We start from the raw sequence: 9,406 nt of genomic DNA on the forward strand, positions 1-9,406 counted from the left end.
ATATAGATTTAGCGACTGTTTAGCTACTTATAGTGTAGTTGCTAATGCCATGTTTTCTTGTTATAAGATGGATTAATGGGGCGATGGTGGAGATTTGTTGTGTAATCATGCAACAATACGTGAACCAGAATGTTTGAGGAATCACACTAGTAGGCTTTGAATTGACAAGAAAACAAAAGACTACACGCTTTTAAAGAAAATATGAAGGTTTATGAAAAATACTTGAATAATGTTATAAACAGAGAAAGAGATAGAAGAAATGAGTGTGTTATTCCATTGAGATAAAAGGTTCTTTATATAGGAGTACAAGGAAAGGGTAAAACCCTAGAAACATCTAGATGATGGACTTAGATGATGGGCCTTATAATGGGCATCCATCTTTATTCATAACACTCCCCCTAATGACCATTATAGTATCATAACTCGTAAAGTATTTGAAATGCTGCCTCATTAAAAACCTTACCAGGAAAACCCAATGGGAAAAACCATGGTTAAGGGAAAAAGAGTGCAACATACAATTACTCCCCCTTATGAGTATATTCGTCGAGATCTTTGAGACGGCGTAATCCGATACGATAGACTAACTTCTTGAAAGTAGCAGTAGGTAGCGCCTTGGTGAATAAGTCAGCCAGATTATCATTCGAACGGATCTGTAGAACTCGTACATCGCCGCTCTTTTGTAGATCGTGTGTGTAGAAGAATTTTGGTAGGATGTGCTTTGTTCTATCGCCTTTGATGTATCCGTCTTTGAGTTGTGCGATGCATGCTGCATTGTCTTCGTACATAATTGTTGGAGTCTTTTTCCCTGCATATATACCACAGTCTTCTTGTATATGGTAAACTATGGATCTTAGCCATACACACTTGCGGCTAGCTTCATGAATTGGTAAAATCTCTGCATGATTAGAAGATGTGGCAGAGAATAAACAGTATTTGAGAATAAGTTTGCCAAATTTTCTCTTGAACAAATTTCTGGATAAAGTACAACGCCATTCTTCTGCTCATGAATCTTTTAGATGATTCATCTTGACCATCTTATTTATTTCTCTAAATATCATTAGTGTATAATATTCATTTGGATGATTGATAGAATTTCTTAATATTCATCAAGTGTATTATTTGCGTGTTCTTTAATGTCTCGTTAAAAACCTTGTCATAGAAAAATCATGTGGGATAAAAACTATGATAAGGAAAAAGGGTACATCCACGCATATCATTCAATCTCCCCCTCGGAAACATCTTCTTCAGGAGATGATTTTCAATCAAATACAATATCTCGTTGGAATTAATAACCATAATCTTAATGATCAAAATTATATGGTTTTCATATAGACTTATAAATATCATTATCTAGTGATATTTTATCATACATTATTGCATCGTATTACTTATGATAACTCTGTAGGAGTTTTAATGATTTTCAAAACAAATATTAGTTTGATCAATATATTTTGACAAACTCAACATAAATATACATTTATATGATTATATGCCATGTTACATATTTCTTTTTATTCGATCGAGTAGAGTTTTAGAGAACATAATTCTCATATAATTAATCCTTCAGAGATTATATCTTTCAAGAATTTCATATAAATGTCATATCCAGTGTTCCGTCTCTTATTGCCAGACTTTAGATACTTAAAAAAAATATTACATCCACCACAAGAGAATATATCTCTTCATAATACATTTCTTATCTTTGTGAAAATCTCATTAATTTCACTATTCTTTCACATAAAGACTCATTTATTTTCCACTGGTTTTACACATCATGTGCATAGACTACTAGTCCAATTATCTCTACTAGAGATTATAATTATATGTCTATTTCTTCTTTTCCATTTTTGGCTAATCATTACTTTGTGTACACTTTTCAATAGACTTTCTTTCATGATCCTCCTTTTTGTCCATAATATCAACTGCTCATAGCATGCAAATATATTACGACGTCGATTTGCTTTTGATTCCATTATATTTTGACATGACATAGCTAGCTAGATCTCTTCATTGTCAAGTACTTGAATGTTTCATTTGTCATGTTTATGTCTCTTTTAGAGATCATTCACTCTCTTCAAGAGATCATCAAAATATTTATTTCCTCAATTTGGTCATTTTTAATTTTGTGCTCCTTCACTTTTACGAGGATATTTATATTTGGAACCAAGGTCTATTACACTTCATGCGATCTTAAGACTCAATAGCAGTTTGAAATTGGTCCTTACAGGACATTCATTATATTCTGGAGCATTTAATTTACAACTAGTATAAGTGACTTCATCACTTTATTTGGGTCAGCAAATGCGTCTGGCAATTACAACGCTAAATTCTGTAATTGAATTATCTTTTGGACTCTTAATATACATTCTTTACTCCGAGGATCATTGATAATTCATTTCTATTTATCTTTTTCACCAGCTGTATACATTCTCCCCCTTATGTTGGAATAGCTGACTATATAATATGATAGTCTTCAAAACGAGCGGTATATAAATCCTTCTAGGATGGCTTAGTTATCATTCATATCCAACATGTATTCTTATCCTCCTTTGAGGATTCATCTCTGCGTGCTGTGGTGGAGCACTTTTCACATTCAAAGCTTTTAGATGAAAACTATTTGGTTTCTGACGCAAAACCAATAATAATGGGGAAAACTATTAATTATTCATTGGCTTGATGCGTATCGATGTTACTAAACCATTTTGTGTATGAACATGAATTTCAAAATGTTAAACACTTTCCCAACGGATATCCAATAATGGTTATTATAAATAAACACTGAAATACTCTTGTACTTTAATCAAGAAAGTAATCTCGCAAACTCTATGTTGCGGGTTTATAACAAAGATAAATATGACCTTCTTGTCGATGCAACAATCGATTCAATGCGTCCATTGAATCGACGCATCTTTTACAACCATTAGGTATCTAAATGTCATATAGTGGGTGATCAACCCATAATTATCTCCTTGTATATACTTACGAATAGATAAAGTCCAAATTACTTACACTGGTAAAAATCACATTATCATATTGCTTTCTGAGCAAGTAACATTTGATAAATCATTAGGGAGAATCTTCTGGTTTTTCACCTAATGTCCACATAATTCTCAATACTTTCACATCATCATTAAACCAGGATGACCAATCCGGTTAAGCCAAATATACTCTTGAAACTTTTAATTCTTTTGAAACTTGTAGTTCTTTCAAAACTTCTAATTTACTTTTCATTGCTTATCAGTTACTCCCTTAATGAGATCTTATAATCAAAATTACTTCCATGTATTTTAATAATCAATCATATGTTAATAAAACAATAACGAGATAATAATTAAAATTTTATATTCTAATATAAACGATATTAAATTTGACTAACTATGTAAGATCTTATATTCACTTCAGAATATGAGTATTACTTATCATAGATAACTCATATGTTTTCTTAGCCTTTGAAAAACACTCGATTTAAGTTTATAATAGTTCTCAAAATTTCTTTCAAAATATTGTGTCTACAAGACAACAATACTTGCGTAAAAGTTTAAGTGTCTGTTTTACCATCTCCGCATCAGAGATATTCTCTTAACAATGTGAGTTATATTCACAAAAAGACTTCAAGTCTTGAAGTTTTAGTAATAACTAATTATAACTTATTTTATCTAATAACACATTCGTATAAGAATTGCTTTATACAACTTTTAGATTTTTAGTAGTCAAAGATTGAACATAATCTTCTGGATATGTCACTTATTATCCATGTGAGATTCATTACTTCTCCTCCTCGAAATGATGAAACTTCAAGTTCATCCATCTCGTATTGAATTCCACTCTAGAATCATAATGTATTTATATCTCATCATATTAACTTTGAGATTTGGAGAACTATACCGCATCGATGATTTTAATTTTGTATTCCCATAGAAAATAATGTATATGTTCTCCTAGAGTCTTTTAATAAGATTTTATACTACTTGATATACTAGATTATTTCATCGTTAGATTTTTTTTTTTTTTTTTTTTTTTTTCTCAACTTCTGGTGATAATTTAAGTTCTTAAAAAAAACTTTGACCATCAAAAATATGATATCTTCTTAAGATACATTAAACTAGTCATTCATGAAAATTTCTATAAGTGATTATACCTTTAAATTAAGTTATTTATCAATCAATTTATTTCATAAAATAATCAAGTATTATATACTAATACAATTTTAATGCAATATTGTAAAACCAATCAGAATAAAACTATTTTGTGCAAAATCTGGATTTTACATATATCTTGACAAAACTTTTATTTAGGGTAATATGAATTCGTGCAAGATTTGGGTAAAATGATTTCGTGCAAAATTAGGGCAAAACCATGAACTATTTTTCTTTTTTTTTTTTTTTTTTTTTTTTTTTTTTTTTATATATATTTAGATACCACAAAGATTTAGAGAAAAAAATCTTATAAAAAGAAAAATTATCTTGCAACGTTTTTAGTAAAAATAATAATAACACAATCAAATATATGGAAATCTTATAAAAAGATTTAGATAATAATAACACAAAGATTTAGATATATGGAATCTTATAAAAAAAAAAATTATCTTGCAACGTTTTTAGTAAAAATAATAATAACACAATCAAATATATGGAAATCAAATATTTAATATGGAAAAGTCAATATCTAAAAGTGATAAGATATGTATAACGTTTTAATCAAAGGAGTTAAATAAGGGATATCATATCAATCATAAATAGATTTTAGACAATATAATATTTATAAAATGATATTGAATATAGATGCAACTATTCAAAACTGGAATGCTAAAACATTATTACATGGTTGCATCACCCACCACCGGGCTATGAATAGTTACAAAATTAGTTATATAATTATAAAATTGGTAATTTATATATTCAATATTGTAATAGTAAATCACAAAAATTAACAATTAACAAGCATGATTCTCTTCTTTAACGATTTTCTTTGTAGAATCATTGAATCATGCGATAGTAATTATAGAAACAAATGATAAGCATGATTCTCTTCTTTATTGAATCATTGAAAACATGCTTTTACCGATCTATACTATAATCATCGATTGGCTCATATTGTTTTGTTTCAATAATAGAAAATAAGTACTATGAACCATGAGTCGATAAGTAAACATGGTTCTTAAAAAAAATGTAAGAATCTCTATATCTACCTTTTAGAGCGTGTTGATAACGTGTTATAAACAGAGAAAGAGATAGAAGAAATGAGTGTGTTATTCCATTGAGATAAAGGGTTTTTTATATAGGAGTACAAGGAAAGGGTAAAACCCTAGAAACATCTAGATGATGGGCTTAGATGATGGACCTTATAATGGGCATCCATCTTTATTCATAACAAATAATAACTTGTTGTTACAATTGGGGATAAGCTTAAATTATAGAGAGGACTTACTCAAGGTTCTAAAATCATAAAATAAGAAACTAAATCAAAAATTTATATTAAAAACTAGTTTAGAGCGGCCCACTGGTTGACAAAGGGTTAATTAATGCTTCTACTTCATGAGGTCTGAGTTTTGAGTCTCTAATACTACGACTTATTAATAAATTTACAGATTAATAGAGACAAGTGTACATGAAATCTCAACTATGTATAATTAGAGCCGTTCGTCGTGTATCTACGTAGAGAGGTAAGTGACATTAAGGCGTGGATCGTTGAAGGTGTCCAAAACATAAAAAAATATTGTATGTTATGGATCTAATAAGGGTGGGAAAGAATTATCCGTGGTAGAATCGCCTAGGTAATAGTTCTCAGAATTTACAATTAATAATAGATCCAGACGTTAAAAAAAAAAATCTAGACCAAGTTGAACACTTGATGAATATTATGAATGGTAAAAAGTAGAGGGTGACCAAGTTGTTTTCTATTCATCCCCTCAATAATTTGGGTAAAGTTCAACCTCATAATACATATTTTGGGTAATTTGGATAGTTTCAAAAAAATTTGAAAAATTTCCAGAAACTTAATAATTTTCAGAAATTTTTTAAAGTTTAAATACCAAAATAAATAATTCAAGTATTATATTTAACTTGTTTTTCTATCCGTTAAAACAAAATAAGTAACTCCAATGAATAATTATTTATACCAAAACATTTAGAAATATGAAATTTTGACAGATACAAGTTATGTTGGAAAATCTACTTTCGTTGGACACACATTCCGGTTTAGCTCATTAAATGGTGGTTAACTTTCTTCAAAATTGTTTGAGCTTGGTTATAATAACTTGCTCATGAAGCTGCGTGAGTATTATCTCAATTCCGTAAGATCTGTGACTCTCCATACAATTAGATGTATAAATATATTTTTTCCTAATTGTAAAGATCTGATATGTCCAGATCTTTTCTTTTTCAAATATATAGTCGTGTATGTAGTGTTTCACAATTCAACACAGAAAAATTGTCTACCTCTGATATTTCATGGTATCAGAGCTTGAAGCTCTCTTGTAAAAACAAAAAGGGTCCTTTTCTTTTCTGATCAACAATGGTGAAAAAAGAAAATCCAGGAAATCTGAACGACAACCCATCCGTGAACCTGACCTTTGCTGACAACTCTGGTGCCGTGAATTCCCATCCCTTGCTGAAAGGGAATAATTACGATGAGTAGGCATGGAGAATGAAGACATCACTATGCTCTCGAAAGAAATTCGGCTTCCTTGATGGGATGATTTAACAAATTGAAGATGGATCTCCGGATCTGGAAGACTGGTGGACCATTCAAGCACTTCTTGTGTCTTGGATAAAGATGACGATTAATTAAGCCCTCTGATCAAATATCTCGCATAGAGATCTGGCTAAGGATTATTGGGATCATCTGAAGAAATGGTCCTTTATTATAAATGAGCCAAAGTTGCAGCAAATTAAAGCGTAGTTGGCTTGTTGCAAGCAAAGGGGTCTTGCGATTGAGAACTACTATGGCAAGTTGATGATAATTTGGGACAATATGGTAAGTTTTTGACCTCTACTTACATGTAAGTGTGGAAAATGTGAATGTGATCTTGGAACTGTCCAAGAACAAAATCGTGAGAAAGACAAGGTTTATTAGTTCTTTTTTGGACTTGATGATACTTTGTTTTGAACTGTGCGATCTAGTCTCATCTCTCGCGTGCCGGTGCAGCCATTGGAAAAGGGTACAACATCGTAAGGAAAGAGGATGATTTGATTCGCAATGGTGCTAACGTGGGTGATGAACAGCCTAAAGTGAGTGTTGGTGCTGTTCATATGCGTTCACGTTAGAACCAGTTTCAAATGCGAAGCGATGAAAAGGAGATTGGAGTGATGTGTAAGCATTACAATCGATGTGGACATTCATCCGACAATTGCTATGGAAACCCAGAGTGGTAGGGCGAGAGATCTCGGAGTTGGTATATAAAAGGTCGCTATCGTGAAGTAGCTAGCTCTAGTGGAAGAAGAGAACGTTGAAACACGACCTATGAAAATCGTGTTCATGTGTTAAATCAGGACACAATAGAGCAGGCATTTCATGTGGTGATGGACCAGAAACTATGATGGTGTGAGTGGTATCACGGACAATCAATGGCATTCCATCCATCATATTCTTCATCTTGGCAAGGAGTTCATAACGGACAAATTAGCGGGTAAGCCTAGTTTTTCCAATTGGATTATGGATACATGAGCATCTCATCATTTGAAAGAAAAATTAGATATACTGACAAATGTGAGAGATATGGCTCCAGTTTCGATTATCTTGGCTGATGGTAGAGAAATAGTATTTGTTAAAGAAGGAATGGTTAAGCTTAGTTCGAAGTTAAAATTGAAATCAGTGTTTTTTTGTTAAAGAGTTTCAGTCTCATTTCATAATTGATGGATAAAAATCAATGTGTGTTGCAAATATCTGATTACTTTCTTGTGGTGCAGGACCACATTACGAGGTCTTTGATTGGAGCGGGAACAAGATAGTAGGAACATTTCACTTTCGCAGCATTAGTCACAACAAAAGAGGAGAATCATTATGAGTTGTGGTATAGTTGGACGGGTCATCCTTCTACAAAAATTGTCGGGTTACTAGCTACAATTTTTGTTTGTTTCTTCTTCCAATTTGAATATGGCGTGTGATATCTTTCTCCGTGCCAACCAAACAAGATATTCTTTTCTTTTGAGTATGAATAAAATTTAACGAGTTTTTGAATTAATTCATTATGACTTATGGGGGCCTTATCGTACACCATTACATTCAGAGAAACATTAGTTTTTAACAATAGTGGATGATTACTTAGAGAGGGGTTTCATTATATCTGTTGACGGATAAGACTGAAGCTCCTCATCATTTGAAGAATTTATTTGCTCTAATTGAGCATCAATTTGGAGCTAAAGTTGGAACAGTCAGAAGTGATAATGGATCTTAATTTATGTGTTTAGCCACATTCTTTCAAGAGCAAGGAATTGCACATGAACGCTTGTGTCTATCGACGCCTGAGCAGAATGGACGAGTAGAAAGCAAGTACCGACATATTCTCAATGTTGCAAGAGAATTGAGATTTCAAGCCAATCTTCCGATTGATTTTTAGGGTGAGTGTGTGCTCACTACCACTAATCTGATTAATCGAACTTCAAGTTCAGTGCTCAGCTACATCACTCTGTTTGAGCGCCTGCATAACAAACAACTCATATTTGATCATTTAAGATTTTTTTGGGAGCTTGTGTTATGCACATCATCATAGACGGAATAGTGATAAGTTTGAATCAAGAAGTAGACGGTGTATATTTGCTGGTTATCTATATGGTCAAAAAGGTTGGCAATTATATAATTTAGAGACATTAAATTTCTTTGTGTCCAGAGATGTGGTCTTCTGCAACACTAAGTTTCCATTTCAGAAATATCCATCACTTAAACCTTCTGTCGTCGAAGAAGCAGAAAAAGAGTGGTGGTCTCCAATTTCAATTGGCCCATTCGAAGATAATGGGGACATCACTATTACAGGCCCGATACTTCATCAAGGCCCAACAAATGTGGTTTCAGCCCAAGGAAAGATGCAGGCTATACAAGATCTCGCTTTGTCATCTCTTCCCTCCGATATTGGTCCGATCGTCCCTGAGCTTAATCAAAATTCAATTATAGAGGTTTTTCCTTCACCTTTGATTCCCTCAACCTCCACAGCGACGTGTCCGACTAATCGACCTACCGTGAAAATGAACTTCAAAAGCTGTCGCACCGATAAATCATCCTCCGACTCGATAAAGAAAAAGAAAGAGAGAGGCTCATGTAACATTGCACGATTATGTGTTCAATTCCGCATAATTCCGCATTCAACCTTGACATGTTGCTACGACTTCTCAACTAGCTGTTATCTTCATAAAACCTATTGGCAGGGATGGCTTCACATCGTTTCGAGTCAAGCTGGCATAAAAAATTCTGT

The 9,406-nt window shown here is 32.4% G+C and overlaps 2 pseudogenes across 2 annotated transcripts; one reads left to right on the forward strand and one right to left on the reverse strand.

Moving 5' to 3' along the window:
- Nucleotides 1-518: 518 nt before the first annotated feature.
- On the reverse strand, nt 519-1,239 carry AT5G28466 (annotated as a pseudogene; the record flags this gene model as incomplete). The annotated part of the gene is made up of 1 exon: nt 519-1,239.
- A 5,247-nt stretch (nt 1,240-6,486) lies between these two features.
- AT5G28468 lies at nt 6,487-9,195 on the forward strand (annotated as a pseudogene; the record flags this gene model as incomplete). Its single annotated transcript has 1 exon — nt 6,487-9,195.
- Nucleotides 9,196-9,406: the final 211 nt, after the last annotated feature.

The sequence above is a fragment of the Arabidopsis thaliana genome, chromosome 5 (assembly GCF_000001735.4).
Source record: "Arabidopsis thaliana chromosome 5, partial sequence".
Taxonomy (NCBI): Eukaryota; Viridiplantae; Streptophyta; class Magnoliopsida; order Brassicales; family Brassicaceae; genus Arabidopsis; species Arabidopsis thaliana.